This window comes from Chionomys nivalis, chromosome 3 (assembly GCF_950005125.1).
Source record: "Chionomys nivalis chromosome 3, mChiNiv1.1, whole genome shotgun sequence".
Lineage (NCBI taxonomy): Eukaryota > Metazoa > Chordata > Mammalia > Rodentia > Cricetidae > Chionomys > Chionomys nivalis.
The window spans coordinates 34,676,143-34,700,247 of record NC_080088.1 but is presented as its reverse complement, the minus strand read 5'-3'; positions in this window follow the sequence as shown (position 1 = coordinate 34,700,247).

Sequence of the window (24,105 nt, the reverse complement as noted above, 5' to 3'; positions counted from 1 at the left end):
AGGAGAGGTGAGAATAATTAAAATTTATTATGTAAACATATGAAACAATTAAAGAATCAAGAGAAAAAATAAAAAGAACACGACAGAAAGAAAAAGAAGTTTTTTGCTGAGGAAACTACAAAAGAACACATTTACAGAAGAATGAAATTAGACATCTCACATCACAAGAGGAAATCAACCCAAAGGAGGATAAAAATTTAAATGTCAAACGAGAGATACTTTTAATTAGGGGAAAATGTAAACTTTATGGATCTAACATGGCCTATGATTTTTTGGGTGATGTGGGAATGGACAGAAATTATGAGATAGCAAAAGGATTTTTTTTTCCAGTCAGGAAAAGTGGATGAAGATAATGGAGGATAGTCTGAGAACTAAGACAAAAGGCCATACAAAAAGGCAGAGATAAAATGTTATTTCTGTCACTACTTTTAAAGTACATTTTCACAGGAGACCTCTTGACAGAGATTACTTCTGGTTCATGTGAATGGCTCTGCTCTTCATTAGCTGACTTCCTGAAATGTAATGTTTCTACATGTGTCAGAAATCTCTAACATCGTCTTCCAAAATCCTGCTGCAGCTGTTCTGGTTCTTAAGCCCCTGTCATTTAACTTCACATGAAGGCTGTTTGGTCCAGTTCTGCTCTTAGAACCTGCTCTCACTTGGATCTAAGATAGCCAAGTATTTTACACTGAACAGTCACATGAGTTTATCTGCTGTACATATTTTTGACATTATTTTGTTGTATAACATCATAACCTTCGTAATTTTTATCTATATATTTTAATTAATAGACATATTTTAGATTAGGGTTACAATTACAGGAAATGTCATATACCTCATGTAGCACTTTTTATAGTCCATATATGAAGCTCTATTGATGTGGGATTCCCTTCTGTAAGCTATGAATATGTTTTATAACCATTGGTTAATAAAGAGAGTGCTTTGGCCTCAGGAAGGGCAAAATAGGGCTGGCAGGGAAAACTAAACTGAATGCATAGAGAAAGAAGACAGAATCAGGGAGATACCATTTAGATGCAAAAGGAGAAAGACACTGGAAACTTACCATTAAGCCACAGTCTTGTGGTGGTGGTACACAGATTAATAGAAATGGGTTACTTGAAGATGTTAGAGCTAGCTATAATATATTTAAGCTATTGGCCAAACAGTGTTGTGATTACTAAAGTCTCTGTGTGTTTATTTGGGTCTGGGAGGCCAAGCAATGAACAAGCAGTCTCTGTTTACAGTTTATCAGCAGCATATTGCATTGATCTAATACACCTGTTACAATGAATCAGCCAATGCATTGTGACTAACTGGAGCCAATAACTTTGCATCAAGTTTTACTCTGTGTTGAATAATCTATAAGATTTTGTTATTGTCAAATATATGCATGTACAATTGTAGCGGGAGCTGCGGGCCTCTTCCCATAGCCCGGCTCCTGCATGGTTAGCTTTATACCCGAAATAACAACACACAAACTCTATTCATTTAAACACTGCTTGGCCCATTTCTATTCATGTGTGTAGCACCCCAAGGTGCGCTTACCGGGAAGATTCTAGCCTACGTCCATCCGGGGTCAGAGCTTCATCGTGTCTGCTCTGGAGAGGAGAGCATGGCGTCTGTCTCTCAGAGGAGCTGCCCTGCATCTGAGCTCACTTCCTCTTCCTCCCAGCATTCTATTCTGTCTACTCCACCCACCTAAGGGATGGCCTATCAAATGGGCCAAGGCAGTTTGTTTATTGACAAATGACCTTCCTCCATCATACAATTAATGCACATAGGAAATGAACATAAATTTTGTCCATACAAAATCATCTAACTATCCATTTAATATACCAGTACATAATCCACTTCCCCAATGATGGAAAGAATTTATTTTGGTTTTATTATTTTATGGCTTTAGTTATTCTTTATAGATATCCAATGATACCACACTGTGTTATTTGTATACAATTTCCTGGTGATATAACATTCAGCATCTTTGCTCATATGGACTGCCATAGATAGATAGATACATAGATACATACATAGATACATAAAGATAGAGGGATGAGGGAGATAATACATGCATAAAATCTTCAATGAGTTATTTTTCAAAATTTTTAAAAAGAAATCAACATACCCTTTTAAAATCCAATTATCTTCTGGTGGTTGGGTTTTAAGATTTGTATCTATGTTTTCAACACCAGTACTTTAAGAGATATGTATTTTGTGAAGATTTTTTTTCTCCCAGAGTGTGTTTTTTTTTTCATTTATGTAAAGGAACTTTCTAGGTGAATTTGTTAATTTTGATGAAGGCCAACATATCGATATTTCTTTTTTTTTAATATTTATTTATTTATTATGTATACAATATTCTGTCTGTGTGTGTTTGCAGACCAGAAGAGGGCAGCAGACCTCATTACAGATGGTTGTGAGCCACCATGTGGTTGCTGGGAATTGAACTCATGACCTTTGGAAGAGCAGGCAATGCTCTTAACCACTGAGCCATCTCTCCAGCCCCCTCGATATTTCTTTTCTTATCAATTAATTTAGTGTGCCTTAAGAAAAAAACCTCATTTTACCAAAAATCACTCACATTTTTAAATACACAATGTTCTACAATTTCTATTGTTCTGCATTTAATATTTAGACTTGTAAACCATTTGGATCAGTTTTGTAAGATTTATAAGGTAAGGTCTCTAAAGATGTTTTTCACTTTCATGGAGAATTCTTGCCCCAAAAGTGCTTTGTTTCTTTGTCAAGAGAAATTAATACCTACAAGTATTACAGATTCTATGCTACATTTTGTTTATTTATCTTATTATCTACCAACAAGTTTGAATATTTTGTCCTTTGTTAGAGTTGTGGTGATGATACTGGGTCTTTTGTATTTCTATATGAACTTTGGAATGAGTTTTTCAATACAAAGTAATTTTCTAGGTCTTTAATGGGGATTGATAGCTGCATAGCTGAAGTTGGAAAGAGCTTGTATCTTAGCAATATTAATGCGTATTTTGTCTCTGAATAATTTCAGATGTTAGCTCAAAACTTCTCCACATTTTAAGCACTAAAGAGCAGTGTAGTATACCAAAAGATCTAATATTGCAGTCACAATGGAATTACATTTTAAGTCCAGCATTTTAATGAGCTTGACTTGAAGTGTATTTGCCTGTTTATCTACAAAATAAAATATCTTTGAGAGAAAATATTCAACTATGTATTTGTTTTCTACTGTTTTTTTTGTTTGTTTGTTTTTTACTTTTTCACTCATTACTACACTAACATGTTTTATCGGCTCCTTTTCTCCCCTCAAAGAAATGTGACAGGGAAAATTCAAGAAAACAAGAAATCTGCCAATTTTTAGATTATGTTTTCTCTATTATAAGGCACCACAGGAAATCTGGAAAGGAAAATTTGGTACATGAGCATACTTCTGAGCCAACAACATTAAGGAAAAATTTGCTTTTCAGGCTAGCAGAGATTTAGTGGTACAGGTGAAGTTGACGGTTTAGAGGGAGAGCAAAAAGTAGAGAGAGAGAGAGAGAGAGAGAGAGAGAGAGAGAGAGAGAGAGAGAGAGAGAGGAGGGGAGAGAGAGATTAGTAAGAAGTCATTTTCCTTAGCTGGTTAAAATCAGTTAAAACATGGTACAGAAGTCAGAATCACCAAGTAGATCCTGACTAGGATGTAGATCTTAAGAGAAAGAGTGATTAACAGAGCTATTAAATCTACAGCACCACCAAATTGGTCAGACATTCAGTTGCAGAAGTGGGCATAGCAAATCCTTTAATAAAATTTTCTCTACTATAATCCTAGTCAGATTCTGAGTTTGCTATCATACCATGATATTAAGCATTGCTGTCTAGTTCTTTGGCAAGGATTTCTTCCAAGGCTTCTTAAGACCCAGAAAGTCTGAAGAGAAAGTTTGTGAAGATTCAAGAGGCAACCATCTGAGAAGCTCATGAAATCCCTGAAATTGACAAGATGCATAAGTCTTCTCTATCCCAAAGGTTATATAAAAGTCAAAGGCTTCTGAGAGCACAGAGCAATCAAGCTGAGGAGAACTCATTCTCTGGCCTATCACTTTGCTGAAACATCTTATAGAGACCCCTAAGGTTCACATTTTCTTGAGCCAGCACCCTGTCTCAGTTGGGCTTTCAGTGATGCAGTTGACTTGGAGTTATTCTTTCCTCTGTCTGTAACTTCTAACCCCTACTCCTTTACGAAACCTCAACAAAACTTAATTGGTTTGCCAATTTGGGCTTTAGTGGCATCCATACTTTGTTCTATTATACACTCTCTTTTGAGGAAGTGGAAGTTTTGTATCTCCAGATTTTCTGTAATTACAGAAAAAAAAATGGCATCTAGTCTAACGTGACCGATGAGATAGAGATATACATCAAGAGAACAAATGATATAATAACAGGAGAGATGTTTCTGCTATAAATAAATGCTAACGGCTGTTGACAAACCACCAAAAGGTAATAGAAACAAGGACTAAATACCATGTCTGTTTCACAAGAATCCCTTCCAGATCTTTTGTTCTAAATTTTTGGCCTCCATAACTGTGGCATGCTAAGTTTCTGTTGTTATCAAGCTAGTTTGGCTTTGTGATATTTTCTTATGGAACATCTGAAAAAAAAAAAAAGACTGAGAAACACATGAACTGTAGAGTATTGTGGCTGTTCTTATTGGCATTTGGCAGCTTAAAAACAGTACCAAGTCAAATTTCTATCTTTTTGAGCTCCAGTAATAGACTTTAATCTAGGACCTTTCTGCAATGGTGTTAAAACACCTATTTTCACCTGTGGTTCCAGACAGGGCACTGAAAATCAAATGCAAAGATTAGTCCTTTGTTTTGCTGATTTACAATGGCAGCTGAATTAACAGCCTTGCTCTCTCCTTTTGTAGAAGACATAGATGACATTAGTCTGGAAAAACTCAGAATCTTATAGTAGAATCTGTACAAACAACTAGGTTTCATGGAATGCTGTAATATTTGTGTATAACTAAAGCAGTCTTTTGTGTGGAGAGCTGTATCTCTCGCTCTTTAAAAAATTTTACCATAAAATAATATCACTTAATTATGCACCCTCAACTTCATCTCTCATTAATTGCAGGACTATACCAAAAATTTGATTCTATCATAACTAGGGCTAGAACAGGTAGTTAAATAGATCAAGGATTAAAATAATATCAAAATGAACTATTTTTAAAATAATTTTGGAATATGAAAAATAATTTAAATGTGAACACTACTTAAAAATTACTTAGTTACTATTTTCTTAAGCCCTAACTCTATCATTATGTTTTAATTTCATGGTGCTATATTCTCAAAGGAGAATCCTGTCAATGGAAAGAAGTTGTACCTGAGTTCACATCCTATGACATAAGAATCGCTACAGTAGAAATAGCAAAGAAATGATCCTGATAACTCCATTTCTCCAAAAAGAATAAAAAATAAAATGGCATATTCACATCCATGTGAAAATGACAAAGATAAATAGGGCAACTGAGACTAGAAAGATGAATATATTTTGACTTTTTTTCAAATTAGCTTAATGAGTATTTGAAGAGCACATTTTTTTCAAGCTTAATCAGGGAGTGATTCCAAGTTATAATTAGTCTTCCAGATGTGGTTCCATTACCAAATCCATTTGGTTCAGCTCATGAATCCTCAATATGGCTTTCAATGACATATAAATATCAAATAGAGTCGAATCATATAAAATACATAGTTAGGATCTTGAACATTCAGGGCATCGTTTCCAAAGTAAAAGGCAAATAGATTGTTTTTTATAATTAAGAAAATATATTTATTTATCATGCTTCCATATTCTAACATGGATATATTTATTTATAGCTAGGTATAACTTAATTGTTCAATAGAACGGTTTATTAAAAAGAAAGAAAGAAGTTTTCAAATGGCAAAGACTAGTCCTTCAACATTTGAAGAATGTGTTTCTTAAAGGTCTTGGTGTGTGATACTTATGAGGAGGATATCAGAATCACTTAAAGTTGTAAAGCCAAAATCCCAGCACTTGGGAGGCAGAGGCAGGCGGATCTCTGTGAGTTCGAGACCAGCCTGGTCTACAGAGCTAGTTCCAGGACAGGCTCCAAAACCACAGAGAAACCCTGTCTCGAAAAACCAAAAAAAAAAAAAAAAAAAAAAAAGGTGTGAAGCCAAGTTATATCCTGTCCATCAACTACATCACTTTTTCTTGACAAGTTCTTATAAATCCCCTTTAAAGTTCTTTCAAAGCTTGAATAGTTTATCAGAGAACAGAAGACCCTAAAATCAAACCTACAGTTATAAATTAGATTTCTTCATACCTAAAAATTTACACACAATTCAGTTATATGAAAGATCAATTCACTATGAAGAAAATAGTACAAAAGAAACCAATTCTAGTACAGAATGTGTGTGTTGCATTGAATACCAAAATATTTGTACGAAATATCATAATTCAAGCTTCCACCAATGCCAATGGTGAAACAAATGAAACTTCTCTTGTGATAACTTTCCAGATCCAAAATAAATAAAATCTTACTTTCTAATGATGCAGTGTAAAATGCTGGTATTATTACCAAGATATGTACTAATGAGAAATCATAACTCCATCAATGATTAACAAGTTGTTTCCAGTAAGAAAAACTTCAGGGCTTGAGAGATGGCTCAGGGGTTAAGAGCATTGCCTGCTCTTCCAAAGGTCCTGTGCTCAATTCCCAGCAACCACATGGTGGCTCACAACCATCTGTAATGGGGTCTGGTGCCCTCTTCTGGCCTGCAGGCATATACATAGACAGAATATTGTATACAAAATAAATAAATAAATATTTTTAAAAAAAAAAGAAAAGAAAAACTTCAAACTGGATGTCTAAGTAGCTTTACTAATTGTAAGAAGTGGTCTTGTGGTTGTGATCTCCACTGACCCAGGGACAAAAGTTATGACAAAAAGATTAGACATTTAGGAAAGAAAACTTAACTAGAAGATTGATGAAATATGGTTTTCATAAAGAGTTATGTATATGTCTCTAATTGAGGCTGGCAAATTTCTTAGGTTTATATTTACCAATTAGTCATTTTGTACAAGTGTTTTAACAATCCTATGTAAAGACTAACTATTTTCTGCATTTTAGCCCTTATTTTCCTTAACTATTGCACATTATCAATAATAAAAAAATCATTTCCTACAATAGGGACAGAAACTGCACACAGATTGAGACATTGGGTATAACCTTATCAACTCAATCAACCATTAATAAGTGTATTGGTACACTATAATGTTACTCAAAATTTGCCGTTAGTAGAGCTATATAGTCACTTGGTGACCAGTTAATTAATTTTGTACTCATCCATGATATTTAGTCAATTGCCAACTTTACTATAGTAAAAATTTATATAAATTTTGAAATTTTATTAATTGGTGCTGATTCTTCTTACATCAATCATAAACTTAAATCAGCTAAATGCTTTAAGTTCTTTATGGCATTCAACAATGGTTAACTGAGACAACAAGTTAATCAATACTTTACTCTTCAAGGTCTTATCATACACAAGGTGACAGAAAAGGGTATGATCTTAAAAAAAGGTGTAGTGGGTTTATGTAGTCTTAACATTTGTGATGTGGGCTAAAGAAAATAGGATCATAAAGTGGATGTAATGAAGAGGAAATTTCTGAGTATTCAAGATTCCCTTGAGATGATAAACAATTTCAACATCTGAATTATATCAAAGGTAATTATTTCACTTTGGTAAATATCTTCTCCAAATCACTTCCAAAGCCATTTATGTTTATCTTGCTCTATGAATTTGCAATATAATAGTCAAGACAAATATTTCAACTCCCCTACATTTTCAGTTTCTTATGTCTTTGATGTCTTTATTTACTTTTTAAATTTTGTTTTGACATAAGGTCATATAGATTTCTTCTGTCAAAGCAAAAATGAAGTTTTGGTCCTATTGGTGAATAGCAAGCTACTCCCTGAACTTCTTTTCTTTTCTGTTCTTACATCTGAGGTGTAATCTGGGTATGGAGGCTCACACCTACAATCTCAGCACTTGGGAGACTGAACCACAATTTCAAGGACACATGACTTGTAAAGACATAATAAACTTCAGGCCAATTTGGGTTCCAAAATGAGACCTTAATTCAGAATAAGTAATAAATGTAAGAATGGCTGGGGGATAAATGCATTCTTGTTTATCTGTCTACTATAGAAAACTTAAGTTTCAATCTCTGAACCTAGAGTTATTTCGGTGCAAACTAAACAGGCAATAGATTATTTAATACCAAATTGTTGGCTATGAGGTTATATAAGTATGGGTGATTATTTATGAACTGTGTGTGTGTGTGTCAGAGAGAGAGAAAAAGAGAGAGAGACAGAGGTGGGGGAGTCAAAGAGAGAAAGAAGAAGGGGGGATGCATGAAAGCAGTTGTGGGTAGCAAATAAAAAAATGATGTAATTATAATAATTACAAAACCATTTTAAAAGTTAAGTAGGAGGTGGTGGCATACTCCTGTAATTCCCATACTTGAGAGATAGAGGCAGATGTTTCTCTGTGAGTTATAAATTCTGGGCAAGTCTTTTCTACAGAGTTAGTTTCAATACAACCAAAGCTGATATGGGATTCCCTTCAGTATGCTGTGAATATGTTTTATCATCATTGCTTAATAAAGAAACTGCTTTGGCCAATGACTTAGCAGAGTAAATCAAGGCAGGAAATATGAACAAAGATATATAAAGAGAATAGGCAGAGTCAGGAGGTGCCATGTAGCTGCTGAAGAGAAGGATGCTGAGTACTTAGCAGTAGTTCACAACCTCATGGTGATAGGCAGATTAATAGAAATTGGTTATTTAAGATACAAGAGCTAACTAGGAATATACCTACGCTATTGGCCAAACAGTATTGTAATTAATATAGTTTCTGTGTGATTATGTTGGTCTGGGTGGCCGGGAAATGAACATGCAGTCTCCATTTACAATTGGTGTCCACCTTCTAGGGTATGGATCCATACAAGACCTAAAAACACTTAAAAAGCAAGAGGGCTTCTGGACCCACAAAAAAGTGGGATCCAAGTGCAGTTTCTTAGTAGTCACATTTTTTAAAGATAAGCTCTGCTAGCTGGTGGTGAGCAGAGGCACAACCTCTTTAAGAGAAGGGTTCCTGACTCATCATTGGCAGAAATACTACAGGGCTTCATTGAGAGATTACTCTCAATAACAGACTACTGATTTATTCTGGCATGAGGAACAGCTCTGGCTCTTTCAGGAGGTCAAGCACTTGAATGGGGCTTGTGAGCATTGTGCTGAAAATTACTTGGTGATGGCATGGGACAACTGCTTCCTAGAGTTGGGGTGGTAAATATGGCCCCCAGAGCTAGTGGTAAATGGACATTTGACATGTTGGAAATCCAAGAAAGTTAGAATCAACAGTAAAGTGACTGCTATGGTCCTAGCCATGCCTGCTTAACAGTTCACAATAGTGATCAAAAAAGGATTACAGATACACAATAAAGATGATTCAGACAGAAATAAACAGACAGAAAGAGTAACAGTGTTTTTAAAAAATGTATGTTGGCTTAAGAATAAAACGAAAATAGGTATAGGTTTTAAAGAAAAAATAGTTTTAAAAAATAAACCGTGTCTTTAAAGAGACAGCAAAAGTAATATAAAAGTACAGACAATCATATTAGAAGAATAAGCTAATCAAACCTTAAAAAGAAATAGAGTAATAAAATATGTGCCTATTAAGTCATGTAAAGATGAAAAGTACACAGAGAGTCTAGATTATGTATATTATTGTGTTTTTTTTAATTTTTTAACTGCAGAGAGAAATTTGATTATGGGAGTTGCTAGGCTAAACCAACATGTATATTTTAAAGGTATTTCAACTTCAAAATTTGAGTCTAATGATATGTTACTTTGGAAAAAAGTTTCTGCTTTTGTTTCCACAGAGGATAGAACCTGTGGATTCCTTCCTGGCTAGTGTGGATTGATGGAACAAGACCCTCTCCCCTTGAAAGGTCTCCATAAACTCTGAAAATACTTTGCCCAACAAACAGTATGAAACACTTTGGATAAAACTATGCCCACATCACAAAATTATTGTTTATAAATGTTTTCATTTAAAGGGGGATATAATATAAACAAATAATTTTCATTGGCATGAATCTTGGTCTATTAATGCAAATTTAAGGTTGATTTTGTTATACTGCGTATGAGTATTTCTGTTCTTGTTTAAGGTATTTATATAGCTCACTTCAAAATGTAATGTATGATTAAAATTAAAGATTAATAGTCCTTTATAATAGTCAAACTTGTAGTTATGTTAGGTTTCCTAGATGTATAGAGATATATTTCAGATGGATAGGTATTCTTTAAATTTTTCAAATACCTACAGAATATGGCATTTAACATGTTTTAAGAACACTGAAGACTTTTCTCAACAGTTAGACATGTCTGCTTCTGGCAGCACCAATCTACTGAAAGAGGATGATGGGCATCGAAGAGGCTCCTTATAGAGTTCGTTAAGCATTTGGGCAAGAAACTGCTTTTTCTGGACTGCTTGATGGTATGCCGTATAAACTGGACATGCAGGATCCACAGATAAAATGACTCCTTAACTTGCAAAAAGAAGGTGAGAGGGTCCTTGATGGTTCCAACTTTATGAAGAGTCTGACAGACATTCTGCAGGACACAGAAGAAAGTGACTGACAAACTGTCAATATAGGCTAAACAGTCTTTCAAATTTCCTGCTTCATGAAAAACTATGTCAGATACTATGGGCCTGTAGGCTGAAGGAGGATGCTCCAACATTACAAAACAACTTTGGGTGACTGACCAGGCAGCGAGATGTTTCTGTCATTTCTAGAACTTTGGAAATTGCTTACAATGCATTTTCTGTTTCCTCATATAATATTATATACTTCTGGGGTTTTTGATGGAGTTGAAGACTAAATAGATATAGTTACAGTTTTCCATAGTTATAGTAAACAATACGTTAGATATGAAACTTTAGGCTTATAAAGAAATATTTTAAGTGTAATTCTTGCTTGACTCCTGTTTTATTACATGTAATTTTACTATGTTAAAGTTAAAACTTTCCTTTTTATTTAGAAATAAAAGGGGAGATGACAGATACAGAAAAGGATTCCCCTCTGTAAGATGTGAATATGTTTTATTACTATTGGTTAATAAGGAGACTTCTTTGCCCAATGGTTAAACAGAGTAAAGCCATGCAGAAATACTAACAGAGATATATAAACAGAGTAGGTGGAGTCATGAGATGTCATATAGTTGCCAAAGGAGAAGGACGCCAGAACCATACCAGTAGGCTATGACCTCGGGGTGATACACAGATTAATAGAAACGGGTCATTTTAAGATGTAAGAGCTAACTAAGAACATGTAAAAGCTGTTGACATAGAGTGTTGTAATTAATATAGTTTCTATGTGATTATTCATGTCTGAGTGGCTAGGAAAACCTACTCAGAGAAACCCTGTCTTGAAAGAGGAAAAAAGGAAAAAAATGTTATAAAATAAAGCAAAATTATGTTTTTCAATTCTCTAGTAACTGTTTTCTATAAAGAGATACAAGTGCTGCGAAAATTATGCCCGAAACGTATTAGAGCCATGCAATCACCACAGAAGGGGTGGGGTGAAACGCAGGTGGCTATTTGGGAGTTTGCGACCAGTCCATCTAGTGAGATCCATACAAACCAGGGCTCTTTGGTTTGTTTCTGCTCATACTATCATAACACATAATTGAATTTAAACTGGCAAAAGTAATTTGCAAATTCAGCCTACATAATCATAAATGTAAAATTTATCAGAACAAGGCCTTGATATTATTTTGTTGCTAGTGATAGTCTTCTAGCGTGGTTTTGTTTGATTTTGTCAGAATGTTTTTCTCTTTTCTTCGACTCATTTTGTAGCAGTGAATGACCTTGAAACTCCTGACACTCTGGCTTCCACCTCTCAAGTACTGGGAGTTGGATACTAAAAACTATTCATTATTTTTATGAATTATATTGTTACTATAGCAACTACACAGAACATGTGCTAGTGGATCCTTTTTCTGTGAGGAGTGTTCTTAGGAAATTAGATTATTGTACCTTTAATGTTTAATAAATGACTAACGGTTTAAATAAACACCAAACTCAGTTGTGAAAAAACAAAATGCCTAATTATACTTAGGATTTCACAGGATAAAATAATCAATCAACTTCCCATTTTTATTTGCTCCTCAGATCACTTTCTACCCTCAGTTATCTTATTCTGTAGCCCAAAGAGGCTGGTCTATGGCTATGCATCATCAAAACTTTTGTACCTCCTCTGTCTAGAAAAGGAATTTCTCACACATGGGGTCACTGGATTTGGAAGATACTGTGTGAGGTAAGGCTTAAGTCCCATGTTTAATTTCCTTTTAAGTCATGTCAATATTAAAGCATTTAAGAAAATCATTGGTGTACATAATGTAGCTGATTCTACACAACTGCTTCTGGATACCTCTACCTAAAAAAAAAAAAAAAAAAAAAAAAAATGATGGAAAAAACTTAGAAAGTTCTATTCTAAGACATCAGATTTTCTATGGTTCCAGAAATTGTGTTTTAATTGTTTGTAAATAAACCATTTTCAGAATTATCTCAATTTCAGTGTGTCTCCCACTTCCTGTTGTCTAATCAGTAATTAATACCAGGCATGTCTTAGGAGATATCCTCATAGCACGTCTCCAGTATTGGATTGGTCATATAATCTCTGAGTTTACATATAACCTGAATGCTAGTGGAGAATGAAATAAAGTAACTTTGAAAATAGTAGGTGGGTGGAAACCTGTCCTGTCTCCTGTCTCCAACCCCGTTCCTATCCCACCTTCCTCCAAGAATGCAGTGAGCAGACAGACACATGCAAACAGGAGGTACTTTATAAAAATAACTTAAGACAGATTTCCACTAGGGATATAAATGAAACAATTTAAATTCTCAGTAACAGCAGATGATTGCTAAGAGCCATTATGGCTCTAAACCATGGTACAGCCCAAAGCTCCTTTTCAGCAGTGCCAGGATAACGATTAAGAGCTATCCCTTCCATAGCACGTGTTCATGTCTGAGAAGTGATACAGCTCTAGTGGATTTCTAGAGCAGCTGCTCTCTGAAGCGAGGTGTTGTCTTAATGTCTGGAGGCTGTAAACTACAGAAGAATGAGATCATGAGCACAGTCTATGACATGAGGCATTGAGTCTGAATCCAGAAAATTTCCTGTAAAGGCTTTAGACCTATAAGCAAGAGGAACCTTCTTTATCTTCAGTCAGTGAGTCTATCTCCCCTTTTGGGTAAGTCTGATGGTAGGAGGCTGATTTTGAAGATTTAGATTTCCCTGTCTCTCCCCACTTGAACCGAAAAGCAATGCATCTTCAAAATGTAGTGACACCTAGAACACTTAGGCTTATATAACGGTAGAACTAATTTTCAACCAATCTTCTCTGATTCTTCCTTCCAGACAAATAATATGGATTATACTTCAGCATGCTGTAGGATGTAAGATAAAAGTTCAGTACTAGGAAGAGATAGCCTTGCCCACAAAATATATTAATACTAGTATGAAGGAATTGGTATCAAATTCAGACAAAACATAACTGGAAGTCCATAAAACATCTTCAAATAAAATTGTGTAGAATAAGATATATTGCAAGGACTCTCCAAACCACAAAAGATCTAAATAATTCATTTCTATAAAGTCATTTTTCAAACAACATCTGGTATTACTGATTGGCGATCCACAATTCCTGTAATTATCGCTTTATAGATAATGAGTTTTGAATTAAAAAAGCTTACATGGGCTTTTCACCTTTAGAAGTACCTCTCTTAGGTGTGTATATTCTCTGGCCTTAACATGTATTTTTAGGGTTATAATGTCCTTTTTTTTTTTTTTTGGAGTTGGTCCCTGTTGCTTATTTTTGGTTGATTATCAAATGAGCTTTTAATTCTTCACAAATAAAATTTGTGGGAGGCTATAAACCATGAGTCATAGTTGGTTCTCAGTGTATTAGACCACAGATATAATTTAAGACTCATTAGTTTCTAATTAATTGGCATGAATGCACTCAGATTGGTTTCAGAATTTGTATGTAGGCTTGAGCACCCATGCATGCCATTAATATTCTGCTAGGTTGACAAATTGTACCCTTCCCTCAATAGACAGTTATAGTTAATGAAATTGAAAAACTCCATGTAATGCAAAGGAAGATCTTATCATTTGTAGGGCATTAGGCTTGTAATGGATATATTATGTGGAATTGTCTCATCTGTCACTTATTCTCATCTCTCTGGTATTTTGGGAAATCATAGCCTACTACAGTGACTCCCTTCCCAAAGATACATGTATTGAAGACTTACAACCTGTGATGTTGCGTGATTTTTCTTGGAAAAAAACAAAGATCTATTTCCACCACATGGTGCATCATTGATAGACAAAAAAAAAAAGTACCCTTCTCTGGCATGACAAATTGTTGGGGATATTGTTTTAAGGTGTGTTACTTTTGTTTATGTTGTATTTTGTTTAACTCTGTGAAGCTGTGGTACTTTGGCTGTCTAGAATACCTGATGATTTAATAAAGATCTGAATGGCTAATAGCGAGGCAGGTGAAAGGACGGGTGGAGTTGGCAGGCAGAATATATAGATGGAGAAAACTAGGAGAAGGGGTTCAGAGTAGAAACTTGAGAAGGAGGAGGACATCAGGGCCAGCCATCCAGCTACACAACAATCCATAGAATAAGAGCAAGATTTAAAGGAATGAGGAAACAGGAAAGACACGGAGGTCAAAGGGTAGACAGGAAAATAAATGTTAAGAAAGGCAGGCAAGAAACAAGCCAAGCTAAGTTCAGATGTTTATAAATAAGAATAAGCTTCTGTATGATTCATTTGCGAGCTGGGTGGTGGACTCCCCAAAAAGTCCAGAGTCAAAAACATCATACTACTATAGTATACTAGTGGGTTTATAAGAGTTATTTACAGGGTGGAGAGTTATTTAACATGAGTGACTCGATGGGAGCTACAGCACTGAATCCTTTAGCCCAGAATGTAATTACTCCCAACAGTTGCCTCCATGGATCTCTCTGCATAGCTTTTAGTCACCTCCATTATACAGTCCCCTCTTGTTTACTGCTCTTGTCAGGGTAGAGGACCCTTGTGAAGTCTGTAGTTTTCTGAGCTACCTGAATCATGTCAGTTTCACTAGTTTTCTGAACCTTATGATCCTTGCTACTCACTCCAACAGAGAATGTTTAATTTGCAGGAAATAACCATACAATCTCACCCCTTTCTGCATTACTACATTATTTCTACTCCTCTTCCATAATATTCCTTTAGCCTGGGATGAATGAAAAAGTTTTCTTACTATTTTAGTTCTTCTAAAAGGCCACTATGGAGCAGCAATAGTCACTTATTCTTAGCAATATAGACAGCTTTGAGTCTTTGTAGTAAACACTGCCAACATAGACAGACAGACAGAATGACAGACAGAGATAGAGATAGAGATAGGAATATGGATAGGGAGAGAGAGAGAGAGAGAGAGAGAGAGAGAGAGAGAGAGAGAGAGAGAGAGAGAGAGATTCCCTTCCCTGACTGAGACTGAAAGCAACTGTCCTCTATGGGCATAACCACAAGTCTTTAGAAGGAAATTTCACAGGCACAATATATCTATTTAACAAAATAATGACAATGTCCTCTCAAGTAAGACATATGACCTCTCCAGTCACAGGTCTTTGGCTTGATTTATTTACTGTGCCAAATATTAGTCTCTTTTTGTGGCAAAGTCCATAAATTCAACAAAAAAAAATATGTTGACTGTATCTACACCAATGAAAATGTTTCAACAGTGAGCATATATTGTCTAGTTTATAAGTGTTATTTAGAGGGTGAAGTTGTACCCTCTAAATAAACTCATTGGTAGTTGTACCACTGCGTTGGTAGCTTACCACGAAGGATTCTTATCCAAGAAGTACTATAACAATGATTTTCTGTTAAGACCATCCTTATGTCTTTAAGGCCTACAACAACGTATATGCTATGTTCTTAATTTGCTTTCTACTGCTGTGATAAACACCATGACCAAAATCAACTTTTGGAGAAAAAAATATGTTGACTTATAGAATATCCTGATTAGAATTTATTGGTTTTTCAAATAATTATTTATGAGTATGGATGTTTTCCAAGCATGTGTGTATGATTTCATGTGCCTGGGATACATAGAGGTCAGGAGGCATATTGATCCTCTGGAACTGGAGTTACAGAGCTGTGAACTGCCATGTGGGTGGTGGGAGTGGTCCTCTGCAGGAGCAGCAAGTAATCCTAATCACTGAGCTACCTTTCTGGTGCCCACAGTCTATTGTTTAGGGAAGTCTGGGTAACAGTTCCCATACAAGCAAAGGTTAAAACTATGGAGTAGAGCAGATTACTCGTTTGTTTTACAGGGCTTGTGTGTTGGATTGTGATCTCACCAACTGCATCTATTGCTCAGGTACAGGAGCCACTCTCTTGAGTTCTGCAGATGGCAGGAGGCGGGGCTTCTCTTTCTTGCCTATGCCACCTTCTGGCAGATAAGGGGTGGAACTAGCTCTCACACGGTCATGCCCTTGGGACCAGGACACCATTGCCCCTGTCAACAGGATCAGCTCTACGGTGCTTTCCAAGCAATATACAGGGCCTGCTCTTCTGAGTGCTACTGTTGGTGAGGGACAGGGAGAGCTCTGCCTGCTGCGAGTATTCAGATACAATGAATGGGAGGAGAGCATTTTTGCCCTGCCTACATCATTACATGACAGACAAGAGGGACAGAACCAGTTCTCCCACTCTCATGTCCACCTGCCACCTGTGCTAGTTCACCTGCACACCTGCCACAGCGTCAGTTCTGTCATGCCGCCCAGGCAAGATATAGTACCTTTTCTCAGAGTGCTGCCACAGGTAAGGGGCAGGGCCAATTCTCCCTAGTGTTTCAGCCAGTGAGGGAAGGGGCCAAATCTCTGCAGCCTATCATCTTGGCCTTTGGTAGTAACAGGACCCATGAACACAAACAGACTGTAGCTGTGGCAAGGCCACTGGCCCAGAAACAACCCTTGGTAGGAGCCCAGGCTCAGATATCATCATGGCTCCAAGTGGCAAGCAGTTCATACACCTTAGCCTGCTCCTCACTGCCTTCACCTCTTCACAATCCTCTCCCAACAGGACATGAACCATTCTGCCTCACTCTCTCTCACACATACCCCACCTTATATTTGCTCACCATAATAGTGCCTGACCACTCAGTGCCACAAGGCAGCTAGCAGGCCCATGTTTTCTCCTCACTACTCAAATCAAGCAACTACGGGTGGATAGGTATGTGAATGTCCTTCATCTGCTGAGTCCTAATGGCACCAGGCAGGCAGCCCCTGTTTCCTCCTCCCTGCACAGGGTGGACATCCCTGGGAGGACATGTGGGTTTTTCTTTCCCACTCAGTTTTGGTGTCCTCCTTCTCTTCTTGCTCACTATGAGTAAAGGTACCTTTTTAACTATGAATACTTGTCATGATATATGATGTTACTACTGGGTTCAAAGCTACAGAACTAAGTGACAATGGATGGAAATCTATGATTTATGAATCAAAACAAGCATTTTTTTTCTTTTAAATTGATGCTATGGGAAGTAGACAAGATTGCCGGGCAAAAAATTGGAATCTTGGGGGTGGGGTGGGATGGGGGTAAGGGGAGATGGGGAGAGAAAAGTGTGAAGGAGAGGATGGGGGGAACTTGGGGAAACGGGATGATTGGAGATAAAGGAAGGTTGGATAGGTGAGCAGGGAAGCACATATCTTAGTTAAGTGAGCCACCTAAGGGTTGGCAAGAGACTTGAACCTGGAGTGGCTACCTGGTGCCAGGGCAATATTCCTAGTTATTTTCTTGGGCAGCTGAGGATAGGGAACCTGAAATGACCCTATCCTATAGCCATACTGATGAATATCTTGCATATCACCATAGAACCTTCATCTAGCGATGGATGGAGATAGAGACAGAGGCCCACACTGGAGCACCGGACTGAGCCCCCAAGGTCCTAACGAGGAGCAGAAGGAGGGAGAACATGAGCAAGGAAGGCAGGACCACGAGGGGTGCACCCACCCACTGAGACAGTGGGTCTGATCTATTGGGAGCTCACCAAGGCCAGCTGTACTGTGACTGAAAAAGCATGGGATAAAACCGGACTCTCTGAACATGGTGGACAATGAGAGATGATGAGAGGCCAAGGACAATGGCATGGGGTTTTGATCCTACTTCATGTTCTGGCTTTGTGGGAGCCTAGACAGTTTGGATGTTCACCTTCCTAGACCTGGATGGAGTGGGGAGGACCTTGGACTTTCCACAGGGCAGGGAAGCCTGACTGCTCTTGGGGCTGGAGAGGGAGGAGAAGAGGAGTGGGGGGAGGGAAATGGGAGGCGGGGAGGAGGCAGAAAATTTTTTTTCAATAAAAAAATAAAAATAAAAATAAAAGAATTAAAAAAATTGATGCACTTGGGAATTTTGGCTTGGTGGTAGATATCATATGTATTCCTTTAATAAGATATTAAGAAATATAGATGGAGAGATAGCTCTGTGGTTAAGAGTAATGACTGCTCGTGCTACGAACTTGAATTGGATTCACAGAACCCAAAAGGTAGCTTTCAACCACTGGTAATTCCAGGTTTAGGGAATTTAATGTCCCTCCTGGCCTCCATGGACAATAGGCATGGAAGTAGGGAACAGACATAACATGTAGATAAAACACTCATGCTCATAAAGTAAAAAAAATAAAAATTTTAAAATAAAGAGTGCTTTATATACAGGCAACGGTGGTGATTTCCTTTAATCCAAGCACTCTGGAGGCAGGGGCAGATGGATTTCTGAGAGTCTGAGGTCAGCCTGGTCTACAAAGTAAGTTCCAGGACAGTCAGGACTATAAAGAGAAACCCTGTCTCAAAAAAAATGGTTTCATGAGGAAAACATAAACATTTAGGATGATTTCTGTGGTTACTATTTCTGATATAAAAATATCAATGTGAAAATTGCAGTCAAGTTTCAATTTGTGATAGCAGTGGTAGCAATGGGGTTTTAGAGCAATATAGTGAAGATGTGTGTTCTGCCCAAAGAAAAGATTTCAACCATTGTATAATAGTAGTAAAATAGTGAATCCTCTGAGCCATACAAATAGCCATTAAAATAGTCCATAGAAATTAGCTATTGATAATTATATATGGCTTCTGAAATAAGAAATCATGGTTCCCCCAAATGTACATAATTGTATTGACATACAGAGAGTGAAAAGTAGTAGATTTTCTCAGGAAAGTTCAATTCTATTTGTCATTTTGAAGACTTACAGCACGCGTATCACAGCTAAGTCCATCTAAACTCAGAAACTATTCCATATTGAAGACTTAGTCTAACCACTTTAATTAAAACACATGTATTCAGTTTAAAATATAGTCAACACTATTTAGCAAAATTACTGTAGAGGTATAACTGGTTCTTCAGAATTCATTTAGTTACTGGTTCTGAACTCATGCATATTTTCAAAAACCTAAAACATCATCATGTTCCTCTGGACAAGGTAAGACTTGAAATTTTCTAAGCAACACTAGATATACTGTATATTTAATGAAAATCTCATATTAGTTTCCTCACAAAGGTCAAGAGATAGTATGCTAAGAAGAAATAAAAATATATATTTTCTTATGAAATAAAGTATCTATAAGAGAATTGCAATGATTAGCATACCATCAAGAACCATACAAAAACAGAAGCCATGTTTCAGAGCACAAAACTTAGAAACTATGCTATATTATCCAGACAAAAGATTAAGGGGGTACAGTAAATAACTATAGATCACTGAAAGCTTAACAGGACATTGAGGTACATTGTAGATTTTTCTCTAGACACTGTATATTGTAGGAACAACTCAAATTCTTAATATTTTTTTTATTTTTTGAGGCTATAATGTAGCTACATCATTTCCTCTTCCATTCATATATAGAGACATGATAGAAAGATGATGATTGATAGATAGAGAGATGATAGATAGATAGATAGATAGATAGATAGATAGATAGATAGATGATAGATAGATAGATAGATAGATAGATAGATAGATGATAGATACATAGATAAATACATAGATAGATAGATAGATAGATAGATAGATAGATAGATAGATAGATGATAGATATATACATAGATAAATACATAGATAGATAGATAGATAGATAGATAGATAGATGATAGATACATAGATAGATACATAGATAAATCATAGATAGATAGATACATAGATAAATCATAGATAGATAGATAGATAGATAGATAGATAGATAGATAGATAGATAGATGATAGATAGATAGATGATAGATACATAGATATATAGATAGATACATAGATAAATACATAGATAGATACATAGATAGATAGATGATAGATACATAGATAGATACATAGATAAATACATAGATAGATAGATAGATACATAGATACATAGATAGATACATACATAGATAGATACATAGATAAATACATATATAGACAGATAGATAGATAGATGATTAATAGATAGATGATAGATACATAGATACATAGACAGATACATAGATAAGTACATAGATAGATACATAGATAGATAGATAGATAGATAGATAGATAGATAGATAGATAGGTAGATAGATAGATAGATAGATAGATAGATAGATAGATAGATAGATAGACAGAGATACATAAATAGATACACATATACCTAGATGTGTGTAAGAATATATGCATGTATGTATGGATGGATGGATGTATGGATGGATGGATGGATGGATGTATGGATGGATGGATGGATGGATGCATGGATGCATGGATGCATGGATGCATGGATGCATGGATGTGTTAAGGCAACCATGGAGATGGCATGACCTAGCTGCCCTGAAATGCATGCATCTTAGGTTTTTCAGTCTACGTCTCCTGGAGCACAATGTGCCTTCTAATTTCTGAGAGACCAATGTATTCCCTCAGGCAGTGACGAGTTCAGTCCACCTTGTGTTTTTCTGTATGTTCCCCTACAAGTCTAGGAAACATGGAAATTTGACATGACAGTTAGTCTGCAATATTAATCTTGTGTATCCTGTATAGCCTGCAAACATCATTATATCCTGGCAACCACAACAACTGTATTGATCCTAGCAATTGTTATTATATTCTATTTCTAATAAAGGTATAAAAGTTTGATTGCTCTCAATAAAATTGTCACAGGCTCCATCTTGCTGTAGTCCCTCCAACCCAAATTTGATTACATTCCTGACAGCCATATCAGGTAACATTGCACTGGTAAGTAAGCACAGAAGCTTACAAATGTGTGTGTGTGTTGTGTGTTATTTTACATTATACAGGCTGACCAGGATGTACCTATATATACATTCATACATGTATGTACATACATATGAACAACCTACTCAGTCTGTATAAAGTTACTTCTATGTATAAGTTTTAGGACTGACCATTTTATACTGGATAATCAACCAAACTTATTTTTATTAGAGTTAGTTAATAAAATAACAGCAAATTTGCCTTAGAATGCCCCTAAAACTCATGCAATTTTACAGTCTTATCATAGGGCTGTGTCAATTCTCTCTTTTTCAATATAGAATTAAATTATTTGCTGTCTTCCATACTAAGAATTACTCAACAATTCAAGTGTCCTGTTTTATTTGATCATCCCTACCTCAGTTCATCTCTTTGTTTTTCTTTTATCATTAATAATTTTATAACTAAGTGACTTAATTTCTTTATAACTATTAAAAACTTAAAAATTGCTCTACTAAGGGTCATAATAACATTGATTTCAAACTGCATTTATGTATTGTGAGATAAAGTCTTTAATGAGTTAAGTCAAAACAGAACTCTTTAGATTTTCAATATCATTTATAAAAGAGTCTATTCTGAGTAAATTGGGAGCATGGGGACCTTGGGAGAGGGTTGAAGGGGAAGGGAGAGGCAGGAAGCTGAGCAGAGAAAAATGTAGAGCTCAATAAAAATCAATAAAATGAACCTACCTGTCATAAAGAAGCTAATTAATATTCTCCATTTAGCTTGCAACCTGAATAGTTCACTGCTCTCCTAAACTCATCATCAGTATATTCTTAGGTAAAGAAAAAATATTCCTATTGTTAATCATGTAACCAAGTAAGATTCATTCCTTCATTTCCAAAAATTGTGGTTTATTTTATACTGATTATGTAGTACAGGATTTGAAGATTAGCAAGGCCTGAACAAAATAATTAGAGTTAATTAATCAAACCAGAACCTGATTGATTCTTCAGAAAATATGACTGAGAGTCACAAATACGTCAAAGAAAGTGTTTACTTGGTCCATTTCTATTATCAAGAATTTGACTACAAGCCCTGAGTAACTTTTTACTCAGTTTTAATATGTAACTCCTCAGAGAGATTATCAGATAAATTAAAAACTTATAACACTTAGTAACAACAGTTAAGCAAACATTCCTAAGCTTTTTAAATAAAGGAATGAAACAAGACCTTTATGATACCCATGAAGTCCACAAAACCTCACATCGCTCCACTTTAAGGACTACAATATGGTGCTACAAATATGTGAATTCTTAAATATTTGGTAGGCAAAATACAAGGAGCAAATCTTAAAATGTAAAAAACTTTTGAAAATTTTACTATAAAATTTCCTATATTTTAATGGTACCAGTGAAATTTGCATAGATCAGTAATGAAATATTTTTAAATGATTTCTCAATGCATGGACAATTTGCATACGGACATCTTTGTACTAAATGAATAAAATTTTCAAAACAAAATTTATTAATGAATATTAGGAATGAAAATTCAGACATGAGATATAAATCAGTAGGAGACTGTTGATCTAACATGCCAAGAACCAGGGTCCAATCCCCATCACAACATTAAAAGAGAAAAAAATAAAGATGTAAGGTCTCTCACTAGATTTATGATAATACATACTTCAAAATTCTAAAATATGCAAAACCAAACTGATATCAGCATTCAAACTTCTGTATTTTTCAGATGGTTAGTAAATGCAGCCAGCTTTGATTCAGTGGCCATGATAGTGAAAAGATACCTTACTCCTTCCTCTACATTATCCTTTGTATCTCTTTGCTCATCAGTTATAAAAGTATATAACTTACATCATTTGTAAAATAGTTATAATCTTCGGAAGAACTACCTCTGTGGGCTTCTGCTGTGTTATCCTTATTTTGGAGGAAATGGATTCTTTGAAATGAAGGCTCATTCACTGAACAGTCGGACAATTTTCCTTCTGGAGATTCCACTTAGATATAAGAGGTGCAAAGCAGCAACATCAAGACACCATGTCTTGGGACATTCTTGAAAGCATATTCCTAAGGATTTTAACAAAAATCAAAGATTATCCTTTTTCACTGATTTGATGATCCTGTCTTGGTAAATTTAGGAAGAGAAGATAAATGTACCATAGCTTACTATTTTAGATTATTTTATTATCTTAGTAAAGCTTATTACTTAGAAATTTTTAGAAAGTTTTTAAATTTATAGCATTAAAATCATTTTTACTATAAACATACACCTGTGTTGTACATTATAATAGTAGAGATAAAAGCACACAGAAGCATAGTAAAGGTATGTCGATTAAAGCAATGCATGCCTGAGAAGCTGTCCTCAATTCTAAACCAAGCTTGTAATTAAAACACGTCATACCTGTAATTTTTAATAGAGAAGTAGTTTGCATATTTTCAAAGCCAATTAGAAAGGAAAGTTTTGTAGCTTTTGTGATTTTCCTGTTCTAGGTTGAAGTTGGTTCACTTGGTTATTTAGTATTACTCAGATGCACAGAAGCACTCCACTGAAAGACACACATGTGAAACTCTGGGCTCCAGACTACTCCCTTATGCCTCAGTGCCTGGCATTAATCTTGATGTACAATAGTTACATTTGTTGGTTGCTAACAGCTGACACAAAGTACTCAAAGTCATTTGACATTATTCACACTACACAATTCAGTGAAATTCTATAACCCCTGGTGGAATAAAATCTATATCAAGTTATGGATTCACATATAGTGCCTG